Here is a 7,505-nt window from a genome sequence, read left to right on the forward strand (position 1 = left end):
GCATAAATAATATAAAGCATAAAAATTTTGAAAGGAAAAAGTTTAAAGTAATCAAAATGAAGGACAGAGAGAATAAAGTGGAAGTATAACAACGCTGAAACTAAACATATATGAAACTTATAAAAATTGTATTTACGAAAAAAAAACTTAAAATTTTTCTTTAAAAAATCAAAGTAAAACAAAATAAATTTATAAAAAATCTCCCATACATTGAAAATTAGTAGGTAAATATAAAATTAAAAACTTTCTATTTGAAAGAAAAAAATCTTAAAAAATGTAAAATGGAAAAAAAAATTAAATAAAAAAATTTAAAATAGTCAAAATAAAGGACTATAACATAAGGTAAAAGTATAACTAAGCGAAAACTTGTAAAAAATTAAGTTCCAAAAAATTAAAAAAATAAATTATAATAATAATTAGAAAAAATTTTAACTAAAACCATTCTGTAAAAGATTTGTCATAAAATATAACAATTATAAAAATTAAAAAAAATATATACATATATAGAAAATTGAAAATATATAAAAGAATCTTCCCATACCGGGAATCGAACCCGGGCCTTCTGGGTGAAAGCCAGATATCCTAGCCACTAGACCATATGGGACATATTATTCACTATGCCAAACGCTATATTAGAATGTAGGCACCAGCTAATGCGATCATTACTYTCGAGAGAGCACAGAGAGTAAACAACAAAACATTTTACGAAATCTTAATTGAGAGCTATATAATCATCATCTCTAAACAGACTTTACATTGCTATTAATAGAATTATACACCACATAAGAATTGGTTGTTGACTTCAATAGATGACTCTCAGTCGAGACACAAACCTAATATAATATTGCTTATTCGACGATCCCTTTTGTAGTTTATTATGATCATGTGATCTTTTATATTCAATGATCTCTTTTGTAGTCTAATACATATGATTTTGTTATCTTGCATATTTGATGATTGCCTTTGTAGCTTAATATTATCATTTGATCTTGTTTATTGAACGATCGCTTTGTRCTTTAATATGATCACATGATCAATTAAATATCACATCATCTGCAAAAGAGTATCTCATCACCGCTGCAGCTAGCAAATATTAATATTTTTGATATATTAAAGTAATTTTAAGACTTTAACGAAAATACAACACTGTCTGCCAAGGTTTTGCTACAATTGTGTTTCTCTCATACTAGCAACATTTGTAGTGTGGCAAGCATTGTTTGACGTAGTAGYAGCGGCTGTTGCCATTGTTATTTGTTGTTTTTGTTAGGCGTTGTTTGTTGTCATTGCAACGCGTCTGTTGACTGTTTAGCGCGTTCTGTCATTGTCAGCCATGTGACGGCAGCGAACACCCTGTACTGCCAAGCAACGAAGCAAACGCAGGCTTTTTGTTACAACTTYTACGAACTTCATTTTTGCCCAATCATACTTGTTGTTATTGTTGCGCTTTTTCCGAAAGCCAGACATTAGTTTTTTTTTTGTTTAAGTTTCCGAAATTTCCTCACTTGAGTGTTACGCAACAAAGGCAGCTTAGAAAGCGGAAGTTGTGGTTGCGAGTAGCTTGAGCCGTGTAGGTGGTTTGAGGCACGCAACAGCAGCCATAACAAAAAASTTACAAGACGTTTTCATGTTTCATGTTTCTTTTTATGTTTTTTGGCATTTGGCTGGTTTGTAAGAACACCACGCCTTCGCCGCTCAGCTGATCCCTTGTTATGCCTGCAAACTTATCTTCGTTTTGACGACGCTTAAGGATTTTACTGCCAGTGTTGTTGTCATATTGTTGCTATTGTTAGTTTTGTAGCTTCATACAATAGTTGCCTTCAGCCGACGCACTAAAGTGTAAAAGTTGCTGCTTGAAGAATTTTCATTATATTCAACAGACCCTAACGACATGCTTACTCCCTCGGCGCATTGTTGCGCTCTTTTTCCATTTATACTCCCATACATATATACATATATTCTTCATCTAAATTCTTGTAAACATGTACATTCATTTTTAACTACTGCATGCATCATACGTACACAAGCATACGCATGCACACGAGCGGATACTTCATATAGCATAGCAAATTGTTGCTGTACGCGCAACTATGCAAAGAATGCTGCTGAAGTTGTTGTCTGCAAAAAATATATACTTTCATGCTTTTTTCACACACACTCACACTCTCCTACAGCAACAAGCGCGAAAGCCAAGMAGCTAGTATGACTGAGTATAACAATTATTGTATCATTGTTTGCCGCAAGCAGTGGCCAACCGTAAACCAAATTTTTACTGCAATTTACTTTGTTGGCAACACAAGCTTTTTGCTACATTTGTTACAGTTGTTGTAATGCCGCTTCTTATAATTGTCATTTGAAGAATTTTTCATTTTGAAAATGCTTTGCTATGGATAATACTGGAAATAATTGACAGTTTGACTGCGCGACTGCAGGCCGAGTGAGTAGGGAAGCGCTTGGAGACAGCGTGAAAAAAATTTTCTATGTACTTAAAGGTTTATATAGAAACTTGATTAGAGGTAAAATAATTGTTTTTTTTTTTTTTTTGTTTTTGGGTTTTCGGAACTAAAGTTCCGAGTAAGTAAACACATAATAACTTTCGATATTACTATGCAGCTGAGATTGAACTTTATKTAACTAGTCTTTCAAGTGTCGTTTTTCAGCCTCGCTAAATAAAACTGTAAGAATCTCTTTCAGAATTATTGTCAGCAGACGGTATCCAGCTGTTTACAGATGCTTTCTTCTGTAGTTCCACCACGAGCGTAAAACATCTTCGTCCAAAAGGTTGATATCCGAAAGGTGATAAGCGCCTTGGTAGCAGTTTCTGGCTGTACAAAGATCTGAGGCCATTCCGGTTGTTTAAGACAGGTAGTTCTACATATTAAGGAGTTCCATGGGTTTCCTTAGATAAAAAAAGTCGTTTTCAAACATTTTTTTCTCACATAAAAAATAAAATATTTTTTAGATTTTTTTCTTTGTTACAAACAAACACTATTAACAAAGAAATTCTGAAATTTTCGGAAAAAATATTTTAAAATCGGCCATTGCGACGTCATTTCCGGTGAACCCTCGAAAAAAATGCGCCCGGGTTACAGGATGATCTAAAGTGAAAAATACGTGTTTTATTTAAAACCTTAACTAAGAACTTGGTCGAAGGAAAAAAAATTGGAATTTTTGGAAGACATTTTTACAAAACTTCAGTGAAAATTTCAAGACATTTTTTTTTTCAAATAGCTGTAATCGAAAAAAAAAAATTCTTCGTACAAGTCTTTAAGAATTGTATCTCAAAGACCTGTGTAAAATTACGTGAAGATTGGTTGAGTAGMTCTCGAGAAATCTTGCCAACCGACTTCAAAAATACAGTTTCGAGAAAAACTCGCTTAAAGATGACGCWCTTAGCCTAGCTGGSCTCGAGCGCMCAAGTTCTCAACGCTGTATCTCCGAAACTATTACTCAGATCAACTTRAAAACTTAGGATACTATTCTAGAGGTATTGTAATATTTATTAAAACAATAAAAAATAGGTTTTTTTGGAATCCTTAAACTCAAGTATTCCCTCAAGGTATATTAACATAAAGTTATCTTACCGACTTCGCGGCAAACTTCGCCGTACTGTTCATTTTGTCGGCTCAAAAGCTTTTTAAACTTACTATTTTTTATAAAACAAAAAKGGATTTATAGCTTTTTAATTGGAACTTCGGCTCTGCTGTCTTGATTTAAAAGTAATTTAAAGACATTTTCTGACTCCCCTTGGATCCCTTACATGAACTATTTTTTCCTTAATCGTTATATAACCTATTAATACTTGCAATAATTTGAAGAGGAGGGTGCAGAAGGAGTAGAAAAAACGTATTTCTTTTCTTCTAAGATAGTTTTACCGAAAACAGTTATTTCAAAATCATTTTCAATTAACATGACATTTTTGTCAAAGGTACTTCAGATATGGCAATGACGCTTGTTGCTCCTCCGTGCTCCGAGCTATTTACAACGTGCTACATTCCAATAAAAATGAAAATAGACTGACTGACTGGCTTTCATTAACACGAACATAGTGTCATAGAAGTTAACAGAGTTAAAGAATTTCTATTTGCATSATATTGCTTAAGAGGGAAAAAATCTCTTGTTGCCAGTGGCAATAGAAAAAGAACAACAACAACGCCAACAGCATCAGCAGCAGCCAAGCTGCAAWTTCAATAGCAACAGTTACACAAAAGCCAATAATATTACTCGTACATAATAACGCAGCTAACAAGTGAAAGAACTGACGGTTGCGCAGTGAAGGGTGTGCGGCGTGTAAAGAAACGCACCGAAGCAAAAATTGAAATGAAAAATTTACCGAACATTCATTTTGTGAAATGTTCATTCTTTGTTTCAAACAAGTGTCAGTTATTGTATTTTTACACGCTTGCCCTCACACATATATACATAGCGCACATAAATTTCAGCTGGATGGATGGTGAAGTGAAGGCAATGCTTTAAACGATTCACAAAGAAATGTGAAAATAATGCGAAACAAGCGTGAAATGACAAGTGGAAAGAGCTTGTGGCGGAGTAATGCAAGAAAGCAAAAACAACAAGGGAAAGAAACAAATAACTGTGTAGATAATGTAAAGGAAGCTTCAGAACTTTTTGGGATGTGTAAAATATGCTAGAACTTCAAAAGGCAAACGAAAAAGGGGAGGTACGAGGGAAATGAAAGAAGTTTCACTTTCGCAAGATTTTAGTAGAAATACGTATAAGGCAATGCGAAAGGGTAGAGTTAACTCAAATAATCATTCGAAATAGTTKCTTGCAATTCGTTATGAATATTTATGCAATTTTAACTGTTTTAGCCGCTAATAGAGTGGCATTTAATGAGAGGAGGACTTAACATAAAAAGCACAACATCAGTTATGGTAACTTTATCCACAGAAATTAAAACAGGCATTTATGTGGAATAGTTCAAAAATCGGATAAAAGTCGTGGTTTCGTTTACTTCAGAAACACATTTCATAACTTATAAACTATTTGCCTGATTGGCTTAAAAAACACTGGAGTTACATGACCAACAGGATGATTGAAAAGTTCCCGGACTATCATGGTATAACACATTCAGGGTAGWTCAAAAACGGATCAGTTTGACAAAAGGCTGGTGAGGGTCTGCCACCTCAGTAGGTAAGAGTGACATCTTTCCGAAATGGCTGCCAGGTAAATGCTTTTCTCACATCTCATTAAAACCCTGCCAGGGTTTCAGGTACGTTCAATGCACATCGTCATATTTCTTTGGTCGTACGGGTTCAGTTGAGACGAGCTCCTAATTCGTGTCCGAGCCTAGTTCTGAACATAAGCTCCCATAAGTACTTGTGTCAACTCTCGCATGGCCTCCCTGATTGCATAGATAAAGACGGGGTTCGTAAAGGGCAACTGCTATAACGTGCGGAGATGGCGGTATGAAGCGGATACCCTCAGGAACAAAATAAATACACCGCAATAACAACAAAACCACCAACAAAAAGAAAAGGAAAGCAAAGATGGCCAAGACGAGGAATACGGGACTGTCTTCCGTAGAAGTGGTAGGATACTTAGATCCCATCCCCACCGTCACTCCAAAATAACCCGAAAAACTGGAGTTTTCTCCATTMTCATTCTCATTCTCATTCAGTATCTAGTGAAATTCCGGTAACACAAGCATTGCCACCGCAGAAGGGTCTGAAAACTGACTGAAACAAGAGTACATTGTCAAAATGAGATGGGAAGAAGTGGAGACCATAGAAAAATGCAAGGATATCGTATAAATTACGAAAAAGGCGATGGCAAGACAGAWGAACGTTAGCATGGAAGTCAAAAATGAAACGGCACAGCTAATCAAACTCTTGGACGTATTAAGAAGTTTAGTAGAAATTGGCTCATCGCAGAAAATGAGAAAAGACGGGGACAGACACATCACGACTGCCGAGTTAATAACTTCAAAGTGGTGCGCAAAAAGCATAGCCGAGTCTTAAAAAACAGTGGGACCACGAAACGAAAGCAAAAAGAGCAAAGAGCCACGCAAACGAAGGAACGGTTTAGGAAGCAAATAAAAACGCAAAAGAGTGACAACAAGGGAGGAATATAGCTGCAATTCAAGTGACGTACCATTACAGTTTTCGATTGAGATGTTTCAAAAAATGGAATATGAGATGTTGATATAGAACATATCGATGAAATGAGTACAGACATTAACCAAGCGGATGTATACCAAAAATCGAACGATATCTCTTCAACTGCAATACCATGAAAGCAATCACTTCTGTAAGTCAAAGTTATGTAAATATATAAATAGTAAAGTACTCCGAATTCTCAAGCTGCAATGACTTCTCGAYAAGCTTAAATACCCAATCAATCTTTCATATTTAAACCCGGACACTTATTAAAACTTGCCAGAAATTTAATGAGCTCTTCACTCAAATCCTCCAAATTTATAAATCTGCTTAGTTTTGTGACCAAAAAAATCGTTGTAAATCAGAGAAAGAGGATTGTAGCGATTGGCGGAAGGAAGAGAAATTGTGCTTGAAAGACAGTGGTATTATTAAAACACACATACATACAATCATAAAAATCTGCAGCTTGACTACATGAAAAATAATATTAGAAATTTTTTTTCGTCCCTGTAATAYTAATAAGTCGAAATTCCGTGCGACTTCAGCGGCTTTGCATATCAGCAAATCCTGAACTCCAATCACTTTCCGTGCGTACGACAATGCCGCTTTCAAAGCGGGGCTGCGTGTTGACACTTTTCAGCTGCTATCTTCTATAGCTGCATTTTTCACCAGAGCAAGGAAAAGCTATGAAAAAAACGGCAAACTGCGCTTTGTGGTTGCGACAGCAAGTTTTGTTAAGTGACAGCTACAATAAAGAAACGCTAAGTTTAAATATGCACGTTAGTGTGTGTGTGTGAGCGTGTATATTTGRATCTGTATGTGTTGGCGTTTAAATCAACTTCAATTGTCAGCTTTACATTATATTAATGGTAAGAAATTCAATGAAACTGTCAAAAATTGTGCGCTTTTGGGCGCGTATCTAATTGAAATTCGCGGACTTCAGCTGGAAAGGGCTGTCTAGCTGGCTGTAAAGAATGCTAAATGATGCATGTGTATAAGTTATGGAAATTTATTTAGTGCAAATAAGTTTGTAAAATAATTTAAGTATATAAGTCTRCGTTGAGTTAGCGCTAAGTGTAGTTGTGAAAACTTTCCTAAAAAGCGACAGACTTTTGCAGTCAAATGCCAAAGTAATCTAAATTTATACTTTATTTTTCATATTTGCTATAATTTCGTCTGATTGCGCAAGTTTTTAAGTGAGTGCGGTTTTTTCTTGTTTTTCTAGCAAGAGTGTGAATTGCCCGCCGACATGTCAACACGGTCAGTCAACTCTCAACTTAACTTAAACCCCCCAAAAAATAAAAAAAAAAACGGCAAAGAGAAATATGAAAAACATGCCAAAATCTCGTCTAGCGTTCCTTAGACATTTACCGTCTGATAAAAATGTGAAAA

General features: G+C 35.3%; 1 non-coding gene across 1 annotated transcript; it reads right to left on the bottom strand.

The window, feature by feature from the left end:
- Nucleotides 1-532: 532 nt before the first annotated feature.
- Nucleotides 533-604, bottom strand: Trnae-uuc. The gene has a single exon. It is a non-coding gene; the product is annotated as a tRNA-Glu (tRNA).
- Between the last annotated feature and the right edge of the window lie 6,901 nt (nucleotides 605-7,505).

Source organism: Bactrocera latifrons, unplaced genomic scaffold (assembly GCF_001853355.1).
Source record: "Bactrocera latifrons isolate USDA-ARS-PBARC rearing strain unplaced genomic scaffold, ASM185335v1 scaffold_157, whole genome shotgun sequence".
Classification (NCBI taxonomy): Eukaryota; Metazoa; Arthropoda; class Insecta; order Diptera; family Tephritidae; genus Bactrocera; species Bactrocera latifrons.